At 39.8% G+C, this 8,207-nt stretch overlaps 1 long non-coding RNA gene across 1 annotated transcript; it reads right to left on the bottom strand.

The window, feature by feature from the left end:
• Positions 1 to 5,021: 5,021 nt before the first annotated feature.
• On the bottom strand, positions 5,022 to 7,676 carry LOC122846144. Its single transcript, XR_006373189.1, has 3 exons — positions 7,508 to 7,676; positions 7,273 to 7,417; positions 5,022 to 5,464 (listed from the first exon to the last, which is right to left on the bottom strand). It is a non-coding gene; the product is annotated as an uncharacterized LOC122846144 (long non-coding RNA).
• Positions 7,677 to 8,207: the final 531 nt, after the last annotated feature.

Genomic DNA, 8,207 nt, shown 5'->3' with positions numbered 1-8,207 from the left:
GTACTTTACAAGTATTGATATGCAGTTTTTGCCACTGGATGAGTGCCTCACCCTGTCAATCAACGTCAAGTAGTTTCTGCTCACTGAGCTAATTGAGGAGAAACAACTTATCATTCCTGGAAAACTGTTTATCTGTCGTCATCGGTGGCCATGCTAACTAGCATTAGCATTTGTATCAAGATATGTTGTGGTGAACCAGATGTGGAAAAGCAGAGAGCTAGAGAGCGCGGCTGAGCATGAGAGTGATTGACAGCGCTAATACCCTCTCCCTGGCTCTGATTGGCTGTTTCTGAGTGAGTGGTGTGTTTCTGTTTTGTCATGACATGATAATTTCATCAATTATGTATAAAACATTTCTTTTATATGTAAAATTTACATACTGCAGCTGTAACTATCATCATTTTGTAGGTGACTTTCCTGTGTTAAACAAGACACAATTTGTTATTCATGTCTATTTGCAACAGCACCAAAAAAAATCCAACCCAGTTCAAATACAATAACATCAACCTCAGCTGACAAATGCTTTCCAATGAAAAGTCTTTTTAAAGAAAGCAAAGAAGCACAGCAAGATTTTACAGCCATCCTACTACTCTGGGTAAGCATGTGGCGACAGTGGAGAGGACACAGAACCGACTCACAGTAAGGATCAGAGAAAAGTGTGAGGCTGAGAGGACAGAACACAGACGTACAGAACACAGATCTACAGAACACAGACGTACAGAACACAGACGTACAGAACACAGATGTACAGAACACAGACCTACAGAACACAGACGTACAGAACACAGACGTACAGAACACAGACGTACAGAACACAGACGTACAGAACACAGACGTACAGAACACAGACGTACAGAACACAGACGTACAGAACACAGACCTACAGAACACAGACGTACAGAACACAGACCTACAGAACACAGACGTACAGAACACAGACCTACAGAACACAGACGTACAGAACACAGATGTACAGAACACAGACGTACAGAACACAGACGTACAGAACACAGACGTACAGAACACAGACCTACAGAACACAGACGTACAGAACACAGACCTACAGAACACAGACGTACAGAACACAGACGTACAGAACACAGACGTACAGAACACAGACCTACAGAACACAGACGTACAGAACACAAACCTACAGAACACAGACGTACAGAACACAGATGTACAGAACACAGACGTACAGAACACAGACGTACAGAACACAGACGTACAGAACACAGACGTACAGAACACAGATGTACAGAACACAGACCTACAGAACACAGACGTACAGAACACAGACCTACAGAACACAGATGTACAGAACACAGACCTACAGAACACAGATGTACAGAACACAGACGTACAGAACACAGATGTACAGAACACAGACGTACAGAACACAGATGTACAGAACACAGACGTACAGAACACAGACGTACAGAACACAGATGTACAGAACACAGACGTACAGAACACAGACGTACAGAACACAGATGTACAGAACACAGACGTACAGAACACAGATGTACAGAACACAGATGTACAGAACACAGACGTACAGAACACAGATGTACTGGGCCAGGTGTATGAGGTAAAAAAAGACAACATGCACCCTAGAAAGGAACGTTGCCTCGTTTTCCATCATAATTAAATAAGTTCCTGCCTTTATTTCATGTCCATTATCCAGACCCATGGCACTGGCTTAGAAACGGTCATTATAGCAGACAGAAATAGGTCCATAAATTTGTGGTTAATGAAACTGTCAATTAGTGCTGTGTTGTGTTAGAAGGGGGGCTGATGGTGTCGCCATAGCGAATTAACCATCTTCATAGTCACCAGCATGCATGATGCACACATAAACACGTACATCCACAAACCACAAGAGAACAAATGAAAAACATGACATCCCATAGATGAAACTATGTTTTAATTCAGCATTTTTATGGTTCTGAAAAATGCTGACTTGTGTATCTTTCATGTGTATGACAAGGGGGGGAATAAAACAACTATCACAAACAGGAAATTAAATAAAGCAAAAGAATTATGTTTGAAAAAAATACTCCATGTATAAATACATAAAACATAGACACATTAGAGGTGTTCCCCTCGTCCCTCTGTAGTTTCACCCCTAAGTTGTATTGTCTTTGGAACCCTGGGGTTTGACAAGTTGTTTCGATGTTTTATTCACATATTTGGATCATTAATCAAATGGCGGCATGTTGGGAGGGTAACCAGAGGGGGGTGGATGCAATCCATATAGCATATCTTCTTCAGGGTTTAAGTATGCGTTTGCATGCGTGTGTGTGTGTGTGTGGATGAGGGAGAATGTGTGCATATTGCACGCTCAATCTAAAAGTCCTCTGCAACAGCCACTTGAGGGCCTGAACGCAGTCACAAAAAAAAAATGATTACCATTACACTCCCATCCTTCCTACACACTCCCCCTCCTTACACTCAACAGATGATGAGGGAAAATAAATGTTCACACACACACACACACACACCCCTTCGCAAATACATGGACGACTCTGGCGCTTGAAATGACAGAAATAAAAAAGACAGATTCCCACCTAAACGTCAATATGAGGGGGATGTATTAATAGTGCATTTGAAATTCTTAGCAGCGTTCCACCTCATTTCGGAATGTCTGGGCCTTGCACCCTTAAAAGCAAAGAGAAATAAATCACGTTTGTTGCTCGCGCTTAGACCCCTATAAAAATAAATAGATGAACGCTGGTCACCTCAGAACCATTTTTTTAAATGTCCCCACTGCTGTACTGTATCCATAATTATAATTTTGATTGTCTGTGACCACATCCTCCAGGATCAAAAGTGAAGTGGAATAACAGCAATGCAGGCGCGAGGATTTATTTGTCATCTGGAACAGCTAAGGTTGTGCATGACAAACAGATCCAGATTATGGAGTGGAAAGTGTTGCTGTTCAGCTCCGATCATCTCTAACCTTTCATGAAATGTAACTCTTTGTAAGGCCTGTCTTATTTTAATAATCTCAAGTAAGGCATAGAGGTCATTCACACATCTTGCAATATTTGGAAAAATGCATTCACTGTTAAAAATGTTAAACTTGCGGGTGTTCACATGACTTGTGTGATGACTAAAATGTTTCCATGCAGTTTTGCAAAATGCCCTCATTTCAAAGCACCTGATAAACAACGTCAAAACCTTTTAATCAAAAAACCTGACGTCTTTCAAAATTGGCATGTTTCCATCAAGCAAAATTATTTTTGTAATTTTAATTTGTGCAATTATATGGTCAACGAAAACACAGTTGGGCACAGTTCTGTGCCTTCCAACCAGTGTGTGTACTCTTCTAAAGCCAACTTAATGGCTTGCACTTCTCTGTCTCCTATGTAGACAAACAACAACTCTTCAGGCGATCTCTGAAACAAATACTGACCTTCTTCTGAAAAAGATTTTACTGTAAAATCCTCTTTTTTGCTCCTGAAGGAAATAAAAGAATGGTTATAATGGATGATAATTACACCTCTCTCTGATTTCTATTGTCGATGTTTGTGAGAATAAATGCAGATGCAGTTACGAACTGCGACATCAAGCCCCATTTCATCTCAGATGAAAAGAGTAGTGTGCAACATCTGCTGTCAAAGGTGTGATCGACTGCTGCTGCTGCTTTTCTAACAGAAATCTGGAGGTGAAACAAAACAGGAGAATCCTTGCACACTCCTTATTCTAATGAAGAAAAAAATGGCATTAGTAAATCAGTCTGTATACACAACAGAATCAATATCTTCTGTGGCAAAATTAACTTCAAAATGAAGAACTTCACCAGAGCTTACAACTGAGGTTCTCTGTTTGTACTTAATACTTTGTAATCTTCAAATCTCAATATTTGATGCAATGTTGTTTTCTTTTCTCACTGAATGAAAGAATAAGCATCCCTCCCCACAACTCCTGCAATGAGCCCCTTCAGACTAGCCCGCAGCAATTAGCTAACACCTAGTGGAACTGTGCATATGTTGAGCACATTATATGAGCTACTTCTTAGTACAAGGCTGGTGAAAGCATTGTTGACAGGGTTAATAGAGGAGGGTGAATGAGTATTGTGCAAAATGTTTTGGAGTCCTCCGACAAGCCATTTACCATTAATGCTGAAATTGATTTAGTTCAGATTGACATTTAGAGGAATCTCTCAGAGGATGGAAAAACAACATTCAAAATTAGTTTGGAATTGGATTTGATCTTATGATTTTACAGTGATTTTTCTAGCAGAACAAGAGCTGACAATCTGCCGCTGCATTGTGTCAAGTCGAGCCTTCAGTTGGTGTTACGGTGACACACAGCTGATCACCAGCCTCCCTGACAACTTCATTCACTCAGCACCTGCTTGCTGTCAATCACAAACTGCAGAGAGACAAACGTGTGCATGTCTCCTCAGGCTATTGATGAAGCCATCAAAGAGAGGATGAGCCATGTCCATCAATCTCTTTATCTCTCTTTCTGTCTGTTGCACTATCCTGTCTTTCTTCTCTTCCCCACCCTCTGTCTTGGTGCCCTTGATTACATTCTCAAAGTATCTGTTTCTATCCTTCATTACAACTTCACAAATTACCAGAGTTCAAACACTTGCACTTCAGGATTGTATTTGCAGTACAGGAAGGTAAATAACGTTAAAGACGTTCATGCAGTGTAATTTAAAGAGCAAAGAATTCATCTGAAATGTAAATTTACTTTAATAAAGTGGTTTAAATTAAAGTGTAATGCTGTTTAGATGTATAATACTTCAGAATACTAGAATTCCTGAATGTAAAAACTAAAACCAGACAACAACATGTAAAAGTAATACACTTCTTCTATATTTCTTTTACATGTTGTTGTCTGGTTTTAGTTTTACAGTAATACACTTCTTCTATATTTAAGAGTGGCAGCAATATTGTGATGTAGCTCAGATCATATTAAGCAGTCACTAACTGGAAGAGATGTTGCTTAGTCTTTTTTGCTGAATGTTTAATATATACATATATATATATCAAACAAACTTGTTTCCTTTAAAAACTTAATGTGCCACAAAAACATAACAACTACCACAACAACGATTGAGCTATTTTGCAAAGGTTCTTTGCTCCAGTTTGAGAGTTTCATTTGATTCGTCCCCTGGGTGGTATATGCTGGACCTGGATCAATGGTGCCTGCTTCTTCCAGTAATCCAGCAATGATAGCATTCACCCTCAAATCCCTCCAAGTCTAGATATTTTCTGAAGCTCCCCAGGTGAATGGCCATATCTGTGCCCTTGGAACAGAAGTCTCCAAGGGCGGGATGTTGGCTGACTGTCAGTTTCCAGAATATCCACCATCCAACTTCCATCCTGCAACCTAGACAGACAGTTACTTCCTTCTGTTTGGATGAAAGAACGCCTCTTCTTTTACTTTGACACTCACTATATTTCTCCTTGTAGCGCTGGCACAAGTGTCCATGCCCTCAGTATCACTATGGGAGACAGAGACAGGAAGATGACAAATATGTAAAGTGTACTCTGCCAGTCAGTGTATTACTTGTATGACAGTGTTTCTGTATGAAAGAGAAGATGATGGTGTAGACTTTTTGGATGGTATAACTAAAGGTAGTTTGATTGTTTTTTTTTTCCACAAAATGATCTCAAATGGTGAATCAAAAAAAAAAAAAAGTGCTAATTCTGTTCTGAGGCCTTAATGTCCTTAATGTCAGCACTTCTATCTTTAATTCTTTAAAAGACCACAGACAGAACAGTTCCATGATCTCACCAGAAGCTTTTTCCTTTCCTTTGCTTTATAGTTTAAATAACTTTTGTTCTGAATTAACTTAAATGTTCTAACTTAAATGAACTGAAATTAAATTATGTGAGTCCATTGAGCAGAAGTTACCTAAAAATAACCAAATTCACAAAGTAGCCATTAATTAATTCAGTGATTAATTCACTGAAAATTTATGTCAACGTTTGTCTCAATTGAACTGTGCATAAACCATGAAAAAAACTGGGAATAATCAACCAGTGAGAAATGCTTAGCATTCGCTTAACACAAAGCTCTACCTATAATTATGCTTCAGGAAAAGAAATTAGATGAAGAAAGAGAAGCAACAAGAATGACAATAAAAATGTGGATCTGAACAGATGGACAGGGAGTTTTTCATTCAAACATCATCACCATCCTCATCATCCATGTCAGTTCCATCCGCTAGAGAGCAGCTGCTCAGTGGGAAGATGATTTCTCCACTCCACAGAGAAATGGCCACCAGAGACTCAATTCTCTACCACCGTTCTGTTTTAGACAGTTAGACAAGCTATCTTTTCCCCGCAATGCATATCATTACAGCAACATCAACACTCGACTTTAGGCAAGAACCAGCCCCTTGTTTTTATCAGGTTATTTTTGCTTCCTGGGGTTTCGTAATGCATCCCAGCTCAATTATCTCAAAAATATTATGTATATGAATGTTTATTCTCCCTGTTCAGAATGATAGAACATTAGAGCAATGTTTTTAATATGCAAACTATCCTTGTCAACCAGGCTGGGATTGAGAGGCTACCAATTATTCAGCATCCAACATTAAGAGATGATTATCTAGGTGAGGGACTTGGTTCAGCCTCCACAGCAAGGAAGTGAAGTATTGATTGGCCATCAGGGAGCTAATAACACAAGGTTATCTGCATGTAGCATGACACAGTCTCCATACTTAATAGAGCAATCCAATCTAGATTAAATATGTCCTTATAGCAGTGATGTAGTGAGAAGAGGTGTTTATCTTCCACAGGCGAACAAAGGTCACACCGTCTCACAACCATCTATGAAAAGCCAGTAAGCTCACATCTTGAGCTTTTTAACAGTTCCAATGTTCACTTTCTCTCCAAGGATCAAAAATCCATTTACAGCCTCAGATATGTGGGATGTGCATGTTTTATATCCGTTGGAGGAACCAAACCTCAGCTACACCAATGGACACCCCAACAGAGAAAAGCCAGCTTAACCTCTTTTCTCCACCTCAAGGACAGGGGGCGCACTACATTTACCATGAAATGTCAGCACTAAGCACAGATAGTAGGTAGCCTCAGCTTCTATAATCCAAATGTCTACAAGGATGACTTGAACTGTCTCCCCGGGTTGTTTCACAACCATTCTAGCCTTTATGTATGGAAACAGAACAAGTGACAGGTTGGCTTCATTTGGAAATGATGGACAGAATGGGTGGTTGGTTAGAGACTGATGTGATGTGAATAACCTTTAGTGTGACTATTATGACGATATATTTAAAATAAATACCAGCAGGGTATGTTGAGGTGGTAGGGAACAGTGATTGTTATAGAGTGTTAGCTGCTGTGAGGAAGGATCTGTGATAAAACTCCTTTGAGCACTTAGGATGCAGCGATCTGTCACTGAAGGAGCTCTCTTGTTCAGCCACAGCTCCCTACATGGGGAGAGAGACATTATCCATCACTGAGGAGGGGGACATTGTCTAACAGTGACGTCCATTAACCAGTGTCCTTCTGTCCCTCACCACCTGCTCTGGGTGGAGGGGGTGTCCTGTCACAGAGCTGGCCTTCCTGATTCGCTTCTCTAACCACTTCCTTTCAGCTGTAGATAAACTGCTGCTCTAACACCACAGAGTGATGCTACCACAGTCAAACAGGGTGCAGAGGAGCGCCCCCTGCAGTCCAAAAAAGACCTCAGCCTCCTCAGTAGTTAGAGTCTGCTCTTATGATTACTGTAAGACAATCAGCATTGTGAATCCAGTTCAGTTTATTGTTCAGATGAATGCCCGGATAAAAGAGTCCACTACCTCTGTGTCCACTCCCTGGATGATCACCAGGAAATTGGATTTATTATAACAGACCTTATTATATACTTAGTTTGACTAGAAGATGAATTACTACCACAGGATTTTTACATGATTTATATTTTAGATAAAAACTTAAGGTGGGATCTTTTTTTTACTGAGAAACACACACAACAGCTTCCAGTCCACACTTTGGCACAATGTCATCAATACATACAGAAATAAGATTTTACATTCACTTAATTTCTACATAAACTGAATTAGATTAAAACCTATTGAAATATGAACCTATTGGTGAAAAACATTGTCAACATGTGCTAGAACAGAAAAAAACATTGCTTTGTACTCTTAATACCTGCCCCACTGTAATTACTGCTGTGTTTTGGTGTGTGATCTAAAAGAAACACAATTCAGGCAAGCA

The sequence above is a fragment of the Gambusia affinis genome, linkage group LG02 (assembly GCF_019740435.1).
Source record: "Gambusia affinis linkage group LG02, SWU_Gaff_1.0, whole genome shotgun sequence".
Taxonomy (NCBI): domain Eukaryota; kingdom Metazoa; phylum Chordata; class Actinopteri; order Cyprinodontiformes; family Poeciliidae; genus Gambusia; species Gambusia affinis.
The sequence above is the reverse complement of the archived record's forward strand: the minus strand, read 5'-3'. Positions and strand labels throughout refer to the sequence as shown.